The sequence below is a fragment of the Dipodomys merriami genome, unplaced genomic scaffold, assembly GCF_024711535.1.
Source record: "Dipodomys merriami isolate MVZ:Mamm:240054 unplaced genomic scaffold, mDipMer1.0.p SCAF_35, whole genome shotgun sequence".
Taxonomy (NCBI): domain Eukaryota; kingdom Metazoa; phylum Chordata; class Mammalia; order Rodentia; family Heteromyidae; genus Dipodomys; species Dipodomys merriami.
In genome coordinates this window covers 11,012,231-11,034,342 of record NW_027205048.1, presented here as the reverse complement: position 1 = coordinate 11,034,342, position 22,112 = coordinate 11,012,231, and the positions used below count along the sequence as shown (strand labels likewise).

The window sequence follows — 22,112 nt, the reverse complement described above, 5'->3', positions numbered from 1 at the left end:
CCAGTTTGTCAGGCTCATGTCTACCATTAACATAGCATCAAGCCAAGATGTGATTCATGCCATTCCAGAAACATTATCACACATGTCTCAACAGAGGGTTCTCAGCCTAAAGCCCCAGCACTGTCTGGTGAGAAGTGAACGTATCCTTTATTGTATGCAGAAATGCTCGCAGCAGCTGAGAGCCCTGAGGTTCAGTCAGGTCTTAGCACTCAGCATTCAGCCAGTACTTTGTTATCATTGGTTATGACTGAACTGAAACCCCCTTCTTAATGAGGTGTATGGAGTGCTCCCTTCATCATCTGTACTTGCTGTCAAGCCACACAGCTCAGCACACTCAGGTTTGGGAAGCCATGATGCTGAGGTTAATCAGAGCAGCCAATTCGGCACCAGCTGCCCATCAGACAGGCAGGCGCTCAGAGTTCCATCTGACTCACTGCGCTCTCTGAAACCTCTCACTTTGTTCAGAGTCTTACTTCATTCAGATGTGCCATGGATGAATGAAGACTAAGTCATGGGTTAGAGAAGGAAAAAGAACCAATGGGGGAGGGGGACGATGTCTGATATTTGCCTTACAGATAGCACAAGCACTTTGAAAGGATGCCAGCACATGAGAAACGCCAGAACTTCACACAAAGCCTGGCCATTTCCACCGTCTATTCATAAAAGACACAAAAAATGGGAAACCAGGAATGATGAAAGATGCAGTATTTGTGCTAAGCTGACAGGTCAGAAATAGAGCAATGGGGTACTAAACGGGCAAGGTGGGGTCAAGAGGAATGGATTCTCCACATCCTTAGAAATGGACAGACAAAAGAAGAGGAGAAGAGAGGAGGAAACAGTCAAGAATCCAATATACACCCCACAAAATTAAGTCTGAGGAAAGGGGTGGATAGGGGAGGGATCGCAAGAAGGTTGAAAGTGGTAACATTGGTCAAGATGCATTATATTCATAACCTGCTTTGTTAAATAAATAAGTTGCTGTTACAGATACAGCAATGATCAAGAAAGAAAGAAAGAAAGAAAGAAAGAAAGAAAGAAAGAAAGAAAGAAAGGAAGAAAGAAAGAGAAAGAAAGAAAGAAAGAAAGAAAGAAAGAAAGAAAGAAAGAAAACAGTGCAATGATCAATGTTCCTAACACACAAGTCAACACGTGGTCATCAAAGATACCCTGTAGGAGTTAATCAGAATTCAAGTGGGCACCTGAGGTTGGGCCTGCCCAGGGTGGCACATCAGAAACAGCAAAGGCCAATGAGATCAGAAATGGTGAGAGAGGATGCTTGGCGTTCCCCACAGGTTGCAGGACAAGCCAAGGTGTGTAGTTGTCAGCACCAAGGATGCTCAGAATCCATCCCTCTTTTAACTTCTCGCTGGGGTTGGCTTAGTTCTGCATGCAGACAAGTAACCCTTCCAGAATGAGGTACACGGGAGACTCAGCACACGGCAACTTTGCAACCACTGTCTCTGTGGTCCCAGGGATGCTTAGATTTCTCCTCTCGCCCTCAGCTCCATATGAAATTGTCTATACCAGCCATCCCCAATGACCTAATGACCTGCTTAACTGTTCAGTGCTTTGCTTCCTCTGGGTACCAGTTGCACATGGCCAAGAACTCACTTTTAACCTGAAATGAGGAAAATGTTCAGTGTGATCCACTTGAAATAACAGGAAGTTTTTCAATTGCTATGTCATGGGAATTGAACAGACAAATTGTGGGTTATCAAAGAAAAGATAAAACCTCCTGTTCAGAAAAAAAGAATCAAATGTGGGCAGATATTGGTGATTCACACCTGTACCCTAGCAATTCAGGAGGCTGAGATCTGGTTACCGTGGCTTAAAGCCAGCCTAACAGGAAAGTCTTTGAGACTCTTATTTTCAATTAACCACCAAAAAAGTTGGAAGTGAAGTTGTAGCTTAAGTGGGAGAGTGGCTAGCCTTGAGCAAAAAAGCTCAGGGACTGTGCCCAGGTCCTGAGTTCAAGGCCCAAGACAAGCACAAAAAAATAATCAATAAATGCAACCTAAACACACCTTTGGACTATCAAAAAGAAGTCAAATTTTACATCTTCCAGTTAACTTATTGCCAAAACTATGTCTTTGTTTTAGGAAATTTTTGTAAGAACAGCTACATTTTTAGGATAATTACAGTCAGTGAATTCCAAATGTCAACCCCAAACCAGGCCCAACACCTATGAGCAATATATACAGAGAGGTTTACCAACAACCAGGTAAACTGAAAACATGATTAAAGTTACTGATTTTATAGATATATACATGGGGAATCTTTTAAAAATATATTTTATACCTCATAGAGGAAATTTTTAACTAACAATTGCATTTAGCTTTATTATAGAAAGTAAGAAAAATATGACCAGTGTATAGTAAAATCAATAGATAATTCCAATACACACTAAGCTCAAGATTACAATGAGACTATTTTTCAAATAAGATTTCCATTGTTAAAGGACCTGCTAAAAGATGCATTCAGGGAAGCTATTAAAAAATATTCAATTGCAAGATGACAATAATTGTCAAAGCCACAGACATCATTCCAAGCTCCATATAATAATGAAAGCTTAACCACCATGAAATAAAATGACTGCTTATATAATGTGCACTTTTCAGTACATCTCTGTCTCCAACTCTGCTTTGAGCCCTAGCATCTGACTCCTTGGCAATCTGTCCACAGCTTCCATGATAACCACCAGAAAAACCATAGGCCAGAAGCCAGGTGCCCGTGGCTCACGCCTGTAATCCTAGCTACTCAGGAGGTGGAGATCTGAGGATGATGGTTCAAAGTCAGCCCAGGCAGGAAAGTCTGTGAGACTCTTCTCTCCAATTAACCACCAGAAAACAAGAAGTAGCACTGTGGTTCAAGTGGTAGTGCTCTCTCCTTGAGCTGAAGAGCTGAGGGACAGTGCCCAGGCCCAGAGTTCAAGCCCCACACTGACAAAAAAAAAAAAAATCCTAAGATCAGAGCCAGCAAAACTCATAACCCTCATCCATTTGTGCTCAGCACATACAGACTCCCAAGGGTCCTTCCTGTGGAAAGCGGAAATAAAGATGACATGGTCCCTTTCTGAAATTCAGCTTCAACATCCAAGACTTAAAGCCACTCCAGACTTAGTGACAAATCTCTTTTCCTGGCATTATGGGAAACGGTACTATCTTAAAGCATCTCAGGGACCTTGAGACCTTATAAAATGAGATCTTTTCAGAGGTCAAGTTCAGTATAAAGCTCCTTAAGCTTGCATCACTCACTCCAAAATTTAAGTTATTAAAAATAATCCTTGGATGACCTGCCCTGCGTACTCAAGTGACATTCGTCCATGACTTGATTATCTCTGTCATTATAATTCAAGGAGGTGCTCAGTGCAGTTGTACAAAACGTACACCTCAGGAATGTCAGCAGTTCCGGAAGTCTAGAAGAAAGCAACTGAGCACACAAAGGAGGGAAGGCCGCTCAACATGTGTCCATGGTGAGCACAGGTACCAGGTTCCAGAGCCTTGCAGGAAGTAGCTATTGAAAGGGCCTCAACAACTCAGCCACACCTCAAGAAAGCACTCCTGGCCCTCTTAATACATCCAACAGCTGCTTTTCTTCAACATTTGCCTGAATGAGCATCCAAAATTCTGCTTCTCCTCTTTCCATATTGCAACTTAGGCTCTAATCACAGGTGACAAAATTCTACATTCCTATACTATTTTTCAAAGAGTAGCAAGATGGGTTCTGGGGGCTCATGCCTATAATCCTAGCTATTGAAGAGACTGAGATCTGAGGGTCCTGGTTCAAAGCCAGCCTGGGTAGTAAAGTCCATGACTCTAATCTGCAATTAACCACCACAAAGCCCCAAGTAGAAGTGTGACTCAAGTGTACTAGCCTTGAGCAAAAAAAGCTAAGGAACAGAGCTCTGGCCTAGAGTTCAAGTCCTAGTCACAGCGTGCACATATGCACATGCATGCACGCACACGCACGCGCGCGCACACACACACACACACACACAAATATAGACTCAGTAGCTGTCTCACAAGGAGATCCTGTAGAATCTGTTGTCTATGCTGAAAGATTACATGTTCAGATGATTCTGGAGTGATAATGCTATTTTGAATCTATTTGGCATAAATATAAAGACTGTTTTTGACTCATGTGGCTCTAAGTTCCAAGTGGTGACTTGCTTCACCTGACACTCAAACTGTCAGCTCTTCCAAAAGCAACTGATCAACACGCTCACTTCAGGCTTCGGAAACTGGCCAGGAACTAACTCAGCAATCTTAAATGCTTACCTTATCTCCTAGGGTAGAAAACCCCGTGAACAGCTCAAATGCTCTAAAGCACCGCTGTGTTCCTGCTCTGCCTACTTCATTGTGAGGATAAACAGCCTCGCTCTGCTCTGCTTCACGCAAATCACTGGTATTTCTCAAAGTTTCCACTCCGGGAACTCCTTACTAACCTCTTCATGTGCATGGCCCGTGTAATGGCAAGCCAAGCTATCCATGAAAGGCTTTAAGTGACTTATTTACTTTCACCCTTTTAGAGAAAAGATTAGGTATTTTGCTTAGGAACCAATTGTGTCCCAAGAAACTAATGTGTTTTCTTCCCTTTGAATGTGCTATAAAAGTCTCCCTTGGGTTCCAACTGGATTCATACAATTATCAGTGGGATACTAAGAAAGTTTGGGGGCAGAGCGTGGAAAAGCCATATGGGCTGCATCTGGAAGAAAGTAATGAAAATAAATAAAAAGATGCCAAAACAAGGCTTATGGAAGGATAAATGAACTGAGACAAAAAGCCTGGGAAGGGAGTCCCCTATGCTACCTGTCTCACCAATGCACAAATACCAAGGGCTCAGAGCATTCATTTACATAGCCATTTAATGCCTATCCAGGAAGACCTACAGCATTGCTGTTGATCTCATAGATGCAGTAAAGTCCCCTAGGTGTATACAAGTCTGCCAATTGTGTCAGAGGTCTTAGGAAAATGTAGCTACTACCTTGAGGAAATCCAAAATTTAGAGTTCTCTCATATATAGGCAAGGAAAAACAAAGTCTTAGCAACGGATGGCAAACAGTGAGTAAGCTCAGGAAGCTGAGATCCGAGGATCATGATTTAAAACCAGCCCAGGCAGAAAAGTCCATGAGACTCTTATCTCCAATTAAATGGCAGAAAGCTGGAAGTAGAGGTGTGGCTTGTTGTCAACTTTGAGTGAAAAAGCCAAGCAAGAGCATGTACACACACACACACACACACACACACACACACACACACACACACACACACACACACACACACACACACACACACACACACACACACACACACACACACACACACACACACACACACACACACACACACACACAGAGTAAAATCCCAAGACCAACTAAGGAAAGATGCCATCATCCATGTTCCAAAATCATTTGTTAAAATATGCACCTCATCCGTCAATGTACCCAAGTTCAGCTCAGTATAAAGGCAACACGAGCTGGGCACCAGTCGCTCACGCCTATAATCCTAGCTACTCAGGAGGCTGAGATCTGAGGACTTCAATTCAAAGCTAGCCTCAGCAGGAAAGTCCATGAGACTCTCATCTCCAATTAAGCACCAAAAAGGTAGACGTGGAACTGTGAGTCAAGTGATAAAGAGCACAAAGGTTCAAGGACAGTACCCAGGCTCTGAATTCAAGCCCCAGGACTGGCGCGCACGCGCGCACACACACACACACACACAGAGGCAACACAAATAGTGACTTTGTGATGTTAATTTCATGTATGAAGCTTATCTAAATGTTCCACATACTGATGTAGACCTTTCAAAGCAATAACAAGCCTCCAGTCACTTCAACAACTATCTTTTGAATACATACATAAGATGGCACATGAGTGGCACACATTGTCTTGGTAACTGATTGATGGAATTTTCACAATTCAAATTTTAGAGTAAGAAACCAATCATTCTGACCAAATAACAGTTACATACATTGTTCAGGAGTCTCTATAGCATTTGGTCTTTTCCCTTCAGAGATATCTTCAGAAACTAAAAGTAGACCAGCTCCAGCTGAAACCTAATAGACTCCTATTAGATATGACAAAGAAAATTACTTTTGTACATTTTGTACTTTTCTCTTTACCTTGGAACCTACTGGAAAAAAATACTCTTTAAAAAAGAACAGGAAAAGTTGGGTGCCAGTGGCTACTCAGGAGGCTGAGATCTGAGGATCGAGGTTCAAAGCTAGCCCAGGTAGGAAAGTCCATGAGACACATCTTCAATTAACCACCAGAAAACCAGAAGTAGTGCTGTGGCTCAAATGGTGGAGTGCTTGCCTTGAATTGAAGAGCTCAGGTACAGCACCCAGGCCCAGAGTTCAAGCTCCACAACCAAAAAGATAAAAAAATAAAAAATAAAAAAAAAAAACAGGAAAAAAAATTGGAAACCAGATGCTGATGGCTCACACTTATAATTCTAGCTACCAGGGACACTGAGATCTGAGGATCTCAGTTCAAAGGCAGCCCAGGAAGGAAAGTCCATGAGCCTCTTATCTTCAATTAAGTGGAAGTGCAGTCCAAGTGGGAGAGCACTAATCCTGAGCACAAAAGCTCTGGGACAGCACAAAGGCCCTGATTTAAAGCCCCAGAACCAGCACACAAACAAGAAGGACAAGGCCAGACATGGTGGTGTATGCCTAGAATCAAAACTGAATGAGAACTAGAGGCAGGAGGATCATAGTTCAAGGATGAACCCCTGTCTACAAAATAAAGGAGAAAAAATGATGGGGGAGTGTGGCTCAAGTTAGTAGAGTACATACCTGGTAAGTACAAGATCCTGAGTTTAAGTCCCAGTACAAAGAAGAAGGAGGAGGAGGAGGAGGAGGAGAAAGAGGAGGGAAAAGAAGGAAAGAAGAGGAAGGAGGAGGGGGGAGGAGGAGGAAAAGATTTTTTCTCCTCCCTCATTGTCAATGAAATGATAACCTAAAAGCAGAATCAGTGGAATAGCTACCAAATGCCATAAAATACGGTTATAGGCCCAGTTGAATTAGGTTTCTGAACTTCTGATCCAGAGCAGGGCACAGTATTCATGGAAAGCGGATCTGCTGAACACCAGGTGGGAGGGGCCCCCCAAGCCTGGGACCAGAGACAACATCTTCCCAGCTTCTCAGTCACTGCAGAGCAGTAAGAGAGAGAGAGAGGGCGCTGGTGAAGGCGCCCCGTGAACCATGCCTCAGCTTTCCAGCCAAGGGTCCCCCCCAGATGACTGGAGAGGAGCCCAGGAAACCACAAGAACCTCTGTCCATGTCATGACTCAGTTGGCCTGCAACCCATGGCACTCCACCCTGAGCTGAGCTCTGCTCTCACTCAGTGCCAAAGACTGAGAAGAGCACATCCCCAGCCCAGAATAGCTAGCAGACCTTACAGTCCATGTAAGAAGAGGTTTAACGTAAGGTATGACGAGCCCGAGCTCACCGCCCTATCCTTTTCTCCTATGCCCTATTATTAATCAGCAGAGGAATGAGTATGAAATAGATGCTCTCATTTAAAGAGGAGTTGTAACAAGGAGTTGAGGTAAGGAGGAGGAAGATTTGCAGGATGGAAGAAGGCAACAAAAGCAAGTAGAGAAGTCCCTGGGAACGGAAGAGTTGAGTTCTACATACAGTCAGAGCTCTGACAGACAGCCTCATTTCTCCTCCAAGAGCTCAGACACACAAAAGAACAAAGAACAGGAGAACATTAAAAGCCAGCTTGAGGCAGAGCTCAGAAATGAGAATGGTTTCTTCACAGAGCTCTTTTCGAGAGAACTATATTAGAAGTCACAACAGAAAATAGTTGTGAGTGAGAGCAGAGACACATAGAAGACACTGGGAAATCCATTTTCTCAAAAGGAACAAAGTTACCAATGTCACCATGGAGAAGAAAAATGAGAGAGGACAGAGATTTCAACTGCGCACCACCCAGAGTCCAATCCAACTAGCTCTTTACAGAGAGCAAAAAGATTTGAAGAGAAAAGCATCCCAAATCACTAGTGATTACTAATGATATTGATATTTTTAAATCCTGAAATTAAAAAGACTTTAAATTTAGAAGTTAATGTGTCTGTGGATGTTCTTCAGAAGGAAGGGAAATAGATGCTGATGTGTTTATCAGCAAAGCAAACGTGCAAAAAAATATAAAACTGTATTTCCATTTTTCATTTTTGTTCAAAGTGCTTAAAAAAGATGGCCTAAGAAAAAAAATAACATTGAAAATTGTGGCTTTTTAATCATGAAGTGAAGCATATGACAGCAATAGTCCAAAGAGAAGGTTGCAGGTAAATGGGATTAAACTGTCTTATTAAAGTAATTAGGTGGGCTGGGAAGGTGGCTCAGTGTTAGAGTGCTTGCCTTGCATGCATGAGGCCCTGGGTTCGATTCCTCAGCACCACATAAGCAAAAAAGAAACAAGCTGGAAGTGGCGCCATGGCTCAAGTAATAGAGTGCTAGCCTTGAGCTGAAGAGCTGAGGGACATCGCCCAGGCCCAGAGTTCAGGCCCCACGACTGGACTCAAAAATAAATAAATAAATAAAATAAAGTAATTAGGCAGAGAGGATGAAGTAACATGTGGAAAGTGTCAGGTATAAAATGGGAAAACTGAAGTATGAGGTCGTATATTAGCCTAAGGTGTTGGTAAGAGTTGAGAATTATTGATGGCCAGGCGCTGGTGCAATCCTAGCTATTCAGGAGGCTGAGATCTGAGGATCGCGGTTCAAAGCCAGCCCAGGCAGGAAAGTCCATGAGACTCTTATCTCCAATTAACCACCAGAAAACCGGAAGTAGCGCAGTGGTTCAAGTGGTAGAGCGATCATCTTGAGCTGAAGGGCTCAGGGACAGTGCCCAGGCCCAGAGTTCAAGCCCCGTAACCAAACAAACAAACAAACAAAAAAGAATTATTGGTGGGCAAGGTAAGGTGCACACCTGTAATCCTAATACTCAGGAAGCTAAGGCAGGAAGATCCCAATTTGAAGGCTAGCATGGACTACACGGCATAACTATGTCTTAAAAAAACGATATTCTTAGAAAAAATTTAGTCAAAACTAAACACTGAAACTTTAAAAACATTGCTGAGAAAATTTACACAAGGCATGAACAAATGGAGACATACACCATTGGAGGACTTATACCCTATGACCCCAAAACTTACTATAGAGCTCCAGGAGTTCAGATGTTGCAGTGCTGGGATAAGATGTCCAGACAGACAACAGAGCAGCATGCAGAGCCCCATACCTGATCTGCACACGTGCAACTCACTGCTGACTGAAACACTGAAAGAGTCCAATGAGAAAACAATGTTTTCAACAAATGATATTTGAAAAACACAATATCCATAGGGAAGAAGATGAACCTTAATCCATGCCTTCCATTATGAACATATAACAAGAAATGGAGGGTTGAATTAAAGGTAAAAACTAAACCTTAAAGCTTTTAGAACAAGCACTAAGGAAAATTATAATCTTGGTGTAGCAAACTAATTCTTAGAACACAGAAAGTACTAACTACAAAGAAAAAATAATAAAAAATCTATGCATACTGTTCAGAAACCACTGTTTAAACTGGATGCTAGTGGCTTACTCCTGTAATCCTAGCTACTTAGAAAGCTGAGATCTAAGACTCTTACCGCCAATTAATCACAGAAAAACCTGGAAGTGGCACTGTGGCTCAAATGGTAGAGTGCTAGCCTTGAGCAAAAGGAACTCAGGGACAGCACCTAGGCCCAGAGTTCAAGCTTCAGGACCAGGAACAAAAAAAAAAAGATGACACTATTTGGAAAATGAAAAGCTTTGGTAAAATAGGCTCGAATGGCTAATGTTATACTACTTTCAAGAACCTGAAAAACTATGTAACACATACAGTAAATCTATATAGGTCAATGCCTTGATATCATATAATGACAACTAAACCCAGTTAAAAGAAATGTAATAAAAAATTATATATTTAAAAAGGAAGTCACACCAGAAAATATTTGTAGAAGTGACCATACATCATCTGTTAACTCTAAGATGGAAATGCATTGGACTCTAGACTAATATGTTAAATTGAAACCACTTTGTACAACTACTTAAAGATAATAAACAGCCGGGCGCTGGTGGCTCACGCCTGTCATCCTAGCTACTCAGGAGGCTGAGATCTGAGGATCATGGTTCAAAGCCAGCCCAGGCAGGAGAGACCGTGAGACTCCTATCTCCAATAAACCACCAGAAAACCGGAAGTGGCGCTGTAGCTCAAGTGGTAGAACGCTAGCCTTGAGCTGAAGAGCTGAGGGACAGCGCCCAGGCCCAGAGTTCAAGCCCCATGACCGACAAAAAAACAAAACAGAACAAAGATAATAAACAATTTAAATTTAAAATACAAATAAAATAATGTCTATAATTTATACCACATGCTTGATATATATTTATAGTTTATTTATTCTAAATTATCTAACATGTAGCATTTCTTATTTTACTTTACATTGTTTATTGTATGTTATTTTTTATAATTAAGATAACATACATTTATTTATGGGATTTCTTTTTACCCCCCTGTTTTTTGCAGAGCTGAAGACTGAACTCAGGGCCTTGCACTTACCAGGCAAGTGCTTTTCCACTGAGTTAAATCCCCAGCCCCTATTTGTGGGATTTCTTTCCTTTTTGCTTTTTTTGCTTTTGTGGGATAATATATATGTGCTATTTCAAATATAAAATGTCACTTATTATTTATTCTTATAAAGCCTCAAATTATTTTGCCAGGTTTATGCTCCAAATAAACTGTGTCCAATTAATATGAATAAATGTAAAAACACAAGTTACTAGGCTGTCTGCACCCACAGAAGCTGCTAAAAATACACAACTGTTTTACAGTACTTCAGTGCTGTAAATGTATCACCTTGTCAGTGATTCAGACCACTGAAAAATCTGAATTCTTAACATCATTTAAATTACATTCAAAAAACCGTTCACATTCAGCGCACAATATGAAAAAGGCATTTTCTTAAAAATACGGCAATTCAGAAATGCTACGAAGTACAAAGTACAATTACGATACAAAATAGAGTTTCTTAAGACCTTATTACCTGAAATGCTAGGCAACAACTCAATGGAGCAAATTGTGTTTGAACATCAAATAATAATGCTTACCATCCTAGAAGTGCCAAGCAGTATGACTCTAAATGTTTTTATACATCTTAAATAATCATCATTTTCCACAAATCAACTTTCATTCCATGTTAAGGGCACAAAATTGTGCTCTCTGCTTCTGACCCTGCAGGCTGTGGCCACTTCAAGACTCAGAAAAATAGGTTTTGAGGGACTGCAGCTCATCTTAAGATAGAGAGGGAAGCTATAAACATGGCTTTGCCTCCTCCACCAAAATATGACTTAAAAAAAAAAAAACCTCACTCCAAAATGTCACCTACTGATGGTTGCAGAAGGCCTGCCATTGGCATCATTCATGCTGCTGGCCACATGCTAAGAAGGACATTTCCTTGGCATAAGAGCACAGTTGGGGAACTCGAGGGGATGGGCAGGGTTTGGACAGAGAGGGAAAAAAATGTAAGGAGTGGCATTGATCACGGTGCATTATACTCCCAAACTGACATGTTGAATTGAAACCCTTTGGTACAACCACTTCACACACACACACACACACACACACACACACACACACACACACTGCACACACACACTCAGAGGCTGGGACTCAGGACACAGTGTAATGGCATTAAAAAAGCAGGGGTTTGGGAGCCTTAAATCTGCACTTACCACGTAGCCCTGGACCTATTCTTGCCTCTTGATGCCTCTGTCACTCCTGTACAAACCAGGTGTAATTGTTTTTCAGTCCTGGGGCTGAATTCAGAATTTCATTCTACCATGGAGCCATGCCCCTTAGTCCCTTTGTTTTTAATTTCGTTCTCAGATAGCACTTTGAGCATTTGCCTGCGCTGTCCTCAGACTTCAATCCTCTTACTTAGGCCTTCCACAAAACTGAGACCACAGGCTTATGCCATCGTGTATACTCTGTTTTTTGTTTGAAGGTTTTGCTAACTTTTTCTCCACCTGGCCTTAAACCAGGATCCTCTTATCTCTTCCACCTCCTGGGCAGCTGATATTACAGACATGTACTATCATACTGGGCCAAACTGGGGAGCCTTTCAGGGAAAGACTGGGAGGGTAAATGCCGTATATGCATGGCAAGCATCGCATGTCTGAAATAGTCCCCCATAAAATGTAGTCCTCTCTCACCAGCTCATCTCCAAAGGTCTTAAGCCAGGAGAAAGGAGGGATTGTGGTAGTGACTGTCAAATTATTTGGGATTTTAAAATTCACATTAAATCCCTATCTTTCCCCAAAACATATTCATAAAAATTAATAACGAGGTTTTTAACTGAAACCATTAAAAGTAATTTTTTAAAAAGTTTTATCACACTAGAATGAGAAAGCCTTTTTTTTCATCAGAACAAGAAAGAGAAAACTAAATAAAATATAAATACCCTTGGCCCTCTAACAGCTAAGTCTTTCTATATGCAAAAATAAAAATCCTCAGAGTTAAAACATAAAAAGCAAACGGGGAAGAAACTTGAATTCTGTATGACAAAGAGCTAAAATCTTTAGTATATAAACAAAACCAATAATGAAAAGGCAAGAGTCATGGGGGGGGGGGGGCGGGAATAACAGAGAACAGGAAAAATAATTCAATGTTCAACAAATATTTGAAATTCTTTTGTGTGCCAACATTTCTCTTTTTCTTGAAACAGAAAAAGGAGAAAGAAAAAAAAAAAACAGATGAAACAGAGGAAAATCTCAAAGTGATTGTTGGCCATCCATTAAACAAAGAATAAATGTGACAGACAAAACTTTAACCTAGGAAATACAAATTAAAAAGGACAAAGTGTTTGCACGTCCTTTGGTATACGTTTAGAAGAGTTGGTGCTCAAGAAGTGTACAAGGATGTGCTCACAAAGAATATGGAGTCTTGTTTTCAAGAATAAAAAACTGGAAATAAATATCTGATAATAAGATAATGATTCTGTTAGGAATTCAAGTCAAGTATTCTCCAAACAAGGAAAATACAACACAGTCACGAGTAAACTATAACCTTAACATAATACATTCATCAGACAGAAGTATGGACCTTCTTTTTTTTTTGTTTTGGTTTTGGGGGGCCCCCCATTTGGTCCAGTCATGGGGCCTGAACTCTGGGCCTGGGCACTGTCCCTCAGCTCTTCAGCTCAAGGCTAGCGCTCTACCACTTGAGCCACAGCGCCACTTCCGGCTTTTTTCTTTTTTGCTTATGTGGTGCTGAGGAATCGAACCCAGGGCCTCATGCATGCAAGGCAAGCGCTCTACCACTGAGCCACCTTCCCAGCCCCACCATGGATCTTCTTGTTCCCAGAGATCCTTGGTCCCTGCTGGAATGTGTGTTCTACCCATAATGCCTTGAGTGCTCAACCAATGGCAGGGCAGAGCCCACACAAGCAAAGCCCAGAGGAGAAGATGGTGGAGGAGTCTTGTACTATAATGGCTGCCCTCCAAAAGGGCTCTACTGGACTCCTCTTTTTGGACTCTTTCCAAATGGGAACTCTGGCTGTCTTCTTATCATGATTTACCTTTCACTTTCAAATAAATTTACTCTGCTTACTTGAAACAAAATAAACAAAAAAATGTTTACAGGTTCCTGAACTGCATGTGTTATATACACAAAACACTCTCTCCGATGCCTGTAATTCAAAATGTTCTAATAGCAGGAGATATTTCTGGGAGGGGGTGATTTTTCTATATTCACAGGAGGTATCTGTGGCTATCTCTGAGTGTGGTGGTATTGCTATTGTTATTCTGAACCCAGGGGCTCCTATATGCTAAGCAGTCCCTCTAGCTCTGAACTACACCTCCAGCTTTGCTTTTGAAATATGCACTTTTATAGGTTCTTCATCATTTACAATAAACATTTTTTATTTTGGTTTTTTTAAAAAGTTGCAAAACTATGCTCACAGCAACTTTAAAAAAAAAAAATCCACAGGAAAATAGGAGCATCCTGGAAAAACTGGGCTCAGACAAATAAACACTCTCCTATTTCATTCCAAACACCAATACCCAGCAGGACCACATCTCTTCTCAGGCAGCAGGGGACATCTTCACCTTAACCAATTCGCAGGAAATGCCCGGCTCAGTGGCCAAGGAAACCAGACTTGGAGGGCACCAGGGGATTCTGTGTTCTAAACAAGATTTCCAACTGGAGGAAAAAAGGCGCCTAAGGGACAGAGACAGCCCAGCAAGTGAAGTGAATATATGATACCTGTAAAAACAGCCACTAAAATATTCACCCCCCTGGACCATAAAGGCCAAGGTAATTGAAATTAGAACTATGTTTTATCCAGGGCCTTTAAATTTTAATATATGCAATCCAATTTTTTAAATTCCATTTCTAGAAATCTGTTACAATAAAATCACAGATCTCACAGTATTCTACTGAGCTTCTCGGTCTTTCCTATGTTCCAACAAGAAGCAATAAAATTAATTATTTTTATTTCAAACTCATGTGACATTTTGTTACCAGCGGGTAACATTTATACCATACCAGGGGTCTTTGGGTTATCTGTTGTGGCTTCTTCCTCTCTTCACATTTTAATGTTTCATCAAAATTGAGCCTTTTATCTCAAAAAAATATTCATAACTAATGCCTTTTTAAATACCCTTTTAACACACCTCACTATGTAAACTCCATTCCTTAAATATACATATGACATATATTGTTTATATATACATATATATCATTAGCTTATGAACTCCATCCTTTTTGAAAAGTATATATACTCCTAGAGTCTCGCCCCAAAGTGATCATTTTTAGGGTTTTTTTGAGGTGCTCATTCACTTGGTGGCATGCCTCATACATGGGCTGCTAGAAGGGAGAACCATCAGAGAGCAGCAACATCAATTCTAAACCAGGGCAACTGTCAAAGGGAGCACTTCCATCTACCTTGGGCAGTGGGGTCTTTTCCCTGCATCCCACAGTGTGCTTGGCTCCTGAGAGTATAGAAGCTCTGGCTGCAAGAGCTCCTACAAGTGAAAGGAATTCACTTTCCTCTTTTCCCATGTACAAGCTGGAGAGAAAATTCCATCTGTTGGACCAGAACAAAGCACGCTGAGTCTGGAATGGGGCATGGTGTGCTGCTCAGGAGCTCTCACTTCTAGCTTCATGAATGATGAGACACTTGGAGGAGGCAGATTGGAGCTGGAAAATGTGGCTTCTGGCCCAAGCTGTGCTCAGAAGTGTGGTCTTGTTCTTTGGGCTTCCATTTCCCCAAATGGAACCCTTCAAGTCTACCCTCAAGATGGTGGGCAGTCCAGTGCTACACTTAAGCCTTCCACTATGCTGGAAATTGCCCCCAATTCTCCAGATCCTTGGGTCACCTCTTTCTCTGAGCTTCTGCACCAGACACTTCCACATGAGGATTCCTGAAAACATGCAATGTTTCTGGAACCTGCTAGTTCTAAGAAGCTCTGATAGCCTCGTGTCCCTGGAACAAAGATCATGATGAGATCTTTGCAGGGTGTGGTTGAATTTGGTTTGCAAATCGTTTACTGAGAATGTTGCATCTATGTTTACTACAGAGATTGGCATATAAATTTTTTGTCTTGTCCTTGATAAGCTTTAAAATTAGGTAACAGTAGATTCGTATAATGAGTTTTGTAGCATTCCTTCCCTTTCTATTTCATGGAAAAGTTTGAGGAGTACTGGTGTTAGGTTTTTGGTTGTTTTTTTTTTTAATATCTAGTAGAATTCAGCAGTGAAGGGATCCAGAAAATAATGGAGGATGAATAATATCAAAATACATAGTATCTATTATGAAAATAGCATAATAAAACTCACAGAATGATATTGAACAACTACTCCCTCTTTTCCTAAATAGAACAGTAGATGGAATTAATCTGACTAAAATATAATATGTCCATGTGAAATAGTACCGTGAAACCCTTTGTATCATTAATATACACTAGATTTTTTTTAAGTGAATGACTTTGTTGGGGGAGCAAGTATTAGAAGGAGGGGGAAAGGCCAAGGAAGAGGGTAAATAAAGACGAATATGAATGAAGGACTTTATACATATGCATGAAAATAGAAAAATAAAACCTGTTGAAGTTGAGCACTGGTGGCTCATGCTTGTTATCCTAGTCAGTCAGGAGGCTGAAATCTGAGAATCACTGTTCAAAGCTAGCCCCAGCAAAAAAAGCCCATGGGACTCTTATCTCCAATTAAATACCAGAAAACCAGAAGTAATGCTATGGCTCGGTGGTAGAGTGCTAGCCTTAAGCAGAAAAGCACTCAGGGGCAGTGCCCAGGCCCAGAGTTTGAGCCCCACAACTGGCAAAAAGAAAAAGAAAGAAAGAAAGAAAGAAAGAAAGAAAGAAAGAAAGAAAGAAAGAAAGAAAGAAAGAAAGAAAGAAAGAAAGAAAGAAAGAAAGAAAGAAAGAAAGAAAGAAAGAAATCCTGTTGAAATTGTTGTAAGGAGGTGGAAGGTAGATGAGGGAGGTGAGTTTGACCAGGATACACTGTGTGTATATATGGAAATATCACAATGAAATCCCCCATACAACTAATACTAATTAAAATGTTTTTCAAGGGGCTGGGAAGGTGGCTCAGTGGTAGAGCGCTTGCCTTGCATGCATGAGGCCCTGGGTTCGATTCCTCAGTACCACATAAGCAGAAAGAATAAAAAAGCCAGAAGTGGCGCTGTGGCTCAAGTGGTAGAGCACTAGCCTTGAGCTGAAGAGCTGAGGGACAGCGCCCAGGCCCAGAGTTCAGGCCCCATGACCGGACCCAAAAAAAAAAATGTTTTTCAAAAGAGAAAAGCAAGTCAGAAATTGTCTAGGAGAGTCCAAATATATAAGAACAATACAATGAACTATGACTTTCATTTAGTAATATTTAAAAGACAAAGAAATTAGCCTGGTAGGGTATATATTTTTGTTGGTTTTTATTGAGAAAGGAGCATCTATGTAGGACAGAATTTCATGAATTAAAACAAAAAATGAAAACAGATGGCAAGTGTACTTAGTAATAATTTAGTCCATCTGAAAAAAAATCAGTGAATTTGACTGGGAGAGAACAAAGGAAGGGTGACACTGCTCAAAAAGAAAAATACTCTGGAGCTGGGAAGATGGCTCAGTGGTAAAGCGCTTGCTTTCCATGCATGAGGCCCTGGGTTCGATTCCCCAGCACCACATAAGAAAAAAAGCCAGAAGTGGCGCTATAGCTCAAGTGGTAGAGCGCTAGTCTTGAGCTGAAGAGCTGAGGGACAGTGCCCAGGCCCAGAGTTCAGGCCCCACGACTGGACCCCCCCCCAAAAAAAGAAAGAAAAATACTCATTTATCTGATTTATGTAACTGCAGCCCCTCTGTATATCATCTCTGCAATAAAAAAATTATAATAGTAAATTTTTTAAAGAAATGTACTCATGACCATACTAAAGCTACCAGCACAACTATGTTTATTGCAGCATTATTTACCATAGCTAAGATATAGAACCAACCCAGATGCCTCTCAGTAGATGAATGGATCAAAAAAATGTGGTATATATACACAATGGAATGCTATGCCTCCATCAGAAAGAATGACATTGACCCATTTGTTAGGAAATGGAAAGACTTGGAAAAAATTATATGAAGTGAAATAAGCCAGGCCCAAAGAAACATAGGTCCCATGGTTTCCCTTATTTGCAATAACTAGTATATGTCTGAGACAAGCAGAAACAGTCAGATAAGTTGAAGTTAAGGCAAAATGAACCCCAAGACAAGGACTCAAATTTTTTTCTTTCTTGTGATTGTTTCTAACACATTTATAAGATGATTTCTTTGTTGCTTTGTATGTCCCTCCCCCATGGTATAACCCCTGTTTTCACTGTATTTGATGTTGGTATAATTTGTGGAGGGGAAGGGAAAAATCAAATTGTTTAAGTAGGGATACAAGTGGACCCATTGCAATAATGAGATGTATAAGACATTAGGTCGAAAAACGAAGTTTACAACTTTGGCCGAGGGGGGTCAATGGGGGGGAAGATAGGAAGGGATGGGAAGGGGAAACAGAGGAGGAGGCAACAATGCTTGATAAGAAATGTACTCATTACCTTGCCCATGTAATTGTAACCCTTCTGTATGGTATTTTCACAATTTAAAAAAATGTACTCACTATCTGACTTGTGAAATGGTAACCCCTCTGTACATCACCTTTATAATAAGTTTTTAAAATTTTTAAATCAATTAATTTGGCCAGGCATCAGTGGCTCACACCTGTAATTCTAGCTACACAGGAGGCTGAGATTTGAGAATCATGGTTCAAAGCCAGCCCAGGCAGGAAAGTCTGTGAGACTCTTATCTCCAATTAACCACCAGAAAACCGGAAGTGGTGCTGTGGCTCAAGTGGTAGAGTGCTCACCTTGAGCTGAAGAGCTCATGGACAGCGCCCAGGCCCAGAGTTCAAACTCTATGACCAACCTCCCCACCACCACCAAAAAAATAATGAATTTGTACAGGGCATAAAGTATATAAACTAAATACAGGGAAGAGATACTAAGGAAGACCCGTAGCCCCATTACAACAAATGAAAGCCTTTTATTCTTCATCATGTTTCTGTTTTCTGGTGTACATAGCCTTCTTCTTATTATTTCCAACAGGATTCTTCATCTTCTGTGAGCCCAGGAAGGAGCAGCATATCAGCTATGAGTCTGTGTCCAGTAACTTCCACTTCCTGCCTGTGTGGGATGTACCTAACCACCTCATCCTTGAATGGAATAAACCGTGACGCCTCCTTCAGGAGAGTTGTCATGATGCCCAGAGTGAGCCTAGCCCAGCAACAGCTTGGAAGCAATAGCGTAATAAATGGTAGCTATTATATTTATTATTCCAAGGCCTATACTTATTCTACAATGTCACAAGACCTCTCTTGCAGCTGACAGATGGCAATGAATAATGCTGGAAAACAATCAAAGATAATATGTCCTTGGAGGCTGTCACTCCTGTCCTATAGGGAATGAGTGATGTACTGTGTGAACTCTTCAGCTTGACCACTTCCAAGGGTCTGAAAACTGTACTTCTAAATTGCTCAAACTTCCACCCAAGTCTTCTTTCTACAGACCCTGGCCATAGCCAACACAATCCAATGGAATACAATCCGCACATCCATATAATATGCTCAGTGCCTCAACACACATAACATGAAGGGACACCATTTAGTGTGGAGAAGGGATTTTCTTGGGCAGAAGTTTGATTTCAAACACAAACACACAATCAAGGTCTCAGTAGAGTACTGTGCACAGGAGATCCCAAGGCAAGGTGCCTGGAGATATCTGCTCATAAACAGGACTGACTCTGTCTCTGTCTCTCTGTCTCTCTGTCTCTGTCTCTCTGTCTCTCTCTGTGTCTCTATGTCTCTCTCTGTCTCTCTGTCTATCTCTCTCTCTATATGTGTGTGTATATATATATACAGGGCCTGGGTACTGCCCCTAAACTTTTGTGCTCAAAGCCAGTACTCTACCATGTTGAGCTACAGCTCCACTTCTGATTTTCTAGTGGTTAATTGGAGATAAGAGTCTCTCGAACTTTCCTGCCTGGGCTGGTTTTGAACCGCAATCCTCAGGTATCAGGCCCCTGAATAGCTAGGATTGCAGGCGTGAGCCACCAGCACCCAGTTGCACCCTTGCATTTAAAGAAAGGAACATAGAGCTGAGAAGGTGGCTCAGTGGTAGAGCGCTTGCCTTGCATGCATGAGGCCCTGGGTTCGATTCTTCAGCACCACATAAGCAAAAAGAAAAAAGCCGGAAGTGGCGCTGTGGCTCAAGTGGTAGAGCGCTAGCCTTGAGCTGAAGAGCTGAGGGACAGCGCCCAGGCCCAGAGTTCAGGCCCCATGACTGCCCAAAAAAAGAAAGATGAAGGGGAATGATGGAAGGGTGACATTGGCTAAGATGCATTCTGCTTACAAACTGACTTCTGGAACCGTAATTGCTTTGTTCAGCTACTTAATAAAAATATTTTTTAAAAAAATAAATAAAAATAAAGAAAGGAATATAGACCTCAAGCTATTGCCTAGGAGAAATCCAGGACAGCAAAACTCTGGTGATATTCATTACATCTCGTCAACGTGACAGGTTGTCTAAGTTCAACCTGTAAAAATCTCACCCAAATGCCTTAAAAGCTGGGCCAATGTGATTACATTCACTGAAACTTCATCCTAAAATCAGAACACTGAAAATCATCCCAAGCTGTCATCTAATTTGTTCTCGGGCTTTGCTCAAGATTTCTCCTAAACTCTCTGACTATATGGCTTCTGGAATCTTCCAGAAGATCTGTAAGTAGTTAATCAAGCCTATTGGGTGTTTCAGATGTATCTGATGACAAGAGTAATTACAGTAGTAGAGATAGTATGCTGAACTTCATTATCATAGGCGCTCAATCCAAAAGAGTGTCACCATACAAAATACTAGAGAGAAGCACACCCAGACTGGGAAAATGCAAACGATGTCTTAGCTGCTGTTTTGTTCCGTTTTGTCAACAACAAATCTGAATACACTGACATCTTTCTCCTCCACTTTTAAGTAATTCATTTTTCCAGAATAACCAACTGAAACTTAGGTCCATGTTGATTTGTCTCGTGCTTATCTATTCATAGTAACGGGATGACAATAATTCAAAATAATTACTGAAGTGAAAGGTAGTAATTAGCAGTACAAATTAGCTATTAAATGATTCAGAAATTTCAAAGTGAGAGGATGACCTTTTTACTCCTTACCTGACAGTGACAAATTGGGTTCTTTTTTTGAGGAAAATAAAAGCACTCTAACACATTATGGATTTTCTTCCCCACGCCAGTGGGAACTGGGCCAAGTTAATTAGAAATCTGGTGGAAAGTGTAAATCTCAGATGTTTGGTGGGTGGCTCTTACCTGCCTACCTAGAAAGGTTATCTTCTCTCTATCCATCCTTGATGCCTTCTCTAATAGTGAGGGGAAGGAAAAATGGAGAAATCTGACTGCATACCATTTTATTAATTAGTTGGTGTCAATCTAACAAGTTCACTCTCACTCTAATTAAAAATTACTGGCTAAATATATCCACATACTGGGTGTTTCCTAATTCCTCTGGCAAATAATCTTACTTCACAATAAATGTGGCACTGCAGTTCTACTCTTGGGTATTTCCCTTCTGAAAACTTTGTTCTGTTCTTGGCTTTTCACCTTGCATACAGATCCTGCTTGCCTCCAGTGATATGTTAGCCTGGGGTTACGCTAAAAACTCTAGCTCTAACAGCATGTTCTTTCTATAAAATTCCGTTACCTGAGTCTTTACGCAATTGCAATCCTGGGCAATTCTTTGCTAAGACAACATATAAAACAAGCATTGTTTGTCATGATATTCTAAGGCTCACAATTTTCAATGGTAACACACAGAGGTGGGGGGTTGACACAGAGAGGAATGTGATCATCTCTTCAACACAGAACCCCAAGCAAACTCCTCGCTGATTTGTATGTTGCCCGTTTGGTTCCTAGAACTCAGAATTATTGAACTTATTAAGCAAGAGCGGTGATGTACACCTGTACTCAAGAGGTAAAGGCGGAAGGATCAGAAGTTCAGGACCAGCGTGGACGAAATTAGAAGCCTTGTCTGTAAACCAAATGACAAACAAAAGGTCAAAGGTTATAAGGCAAGTAGCATGGCTCTTGCCAAATGTACTCTAGGTCTTAGGTTCCATCCCCAGTACAAAAATCAATCCATCAATCACCAAAGTCTTAGCTGTAACTCAAATCAAGTCCCCTTGTGTAAAGTGAAGAGAAAGGGCCCAGAGTAGATATGGGTTTTGCCCATCATCTCAGGTGCCAGACACACCTCTGCTCCCAGGTCAGCATCTCGCTCCATGTTCAGGAGTCTCTACGCCTCACTTGTCACTTTCTCAGGGATCCTGGGGTCATTGCATTCCTTGTCCCCATTCTCAAGCCAGAATAACACATCAACTGTGTGCTTTACATATTTCATATCAGCAAATTACTTTCTTGTGAAAATGTATTTGTAACCCCAAATTCAGTCCTCAAGGTGCTTTCAGAATCAATCACTGCCTAGTGCAGAGGAGCAAAC

The 22,112-nt window shown here is 41.2% G+C and overlaps 1 protein-coding gene across 5 annotated transcripts in view; it reads right to left on the bottom strand.

Annotated features, from left to right (window-relative positions):
* Window positions 1-22,112, bottom strand: part of Plpp4 (phospholipid phosphatase 4) — a 355,511-nt gene that overhangs the window by 270,679 nt on the left and 62,720 nt on the right. For 4 of the 5 annotated variants that reach the window (XM_069988164.1, XM_069988163.1, XM_069988162.1 and 1 more), the window contains exon 3: window positions 9,162-9,282. The exons of the other annotated variant lie outside the window; for it this stretch is intronic. The gene's annotated coding sequence lies outside the window, so the exon portion shown is untranslated. The remainder of the gene's footprint in view (window positions 1-9,161; window positions 9,283-22,112) is intronic. 5 annotated transcript variants of the gene reach the window in all.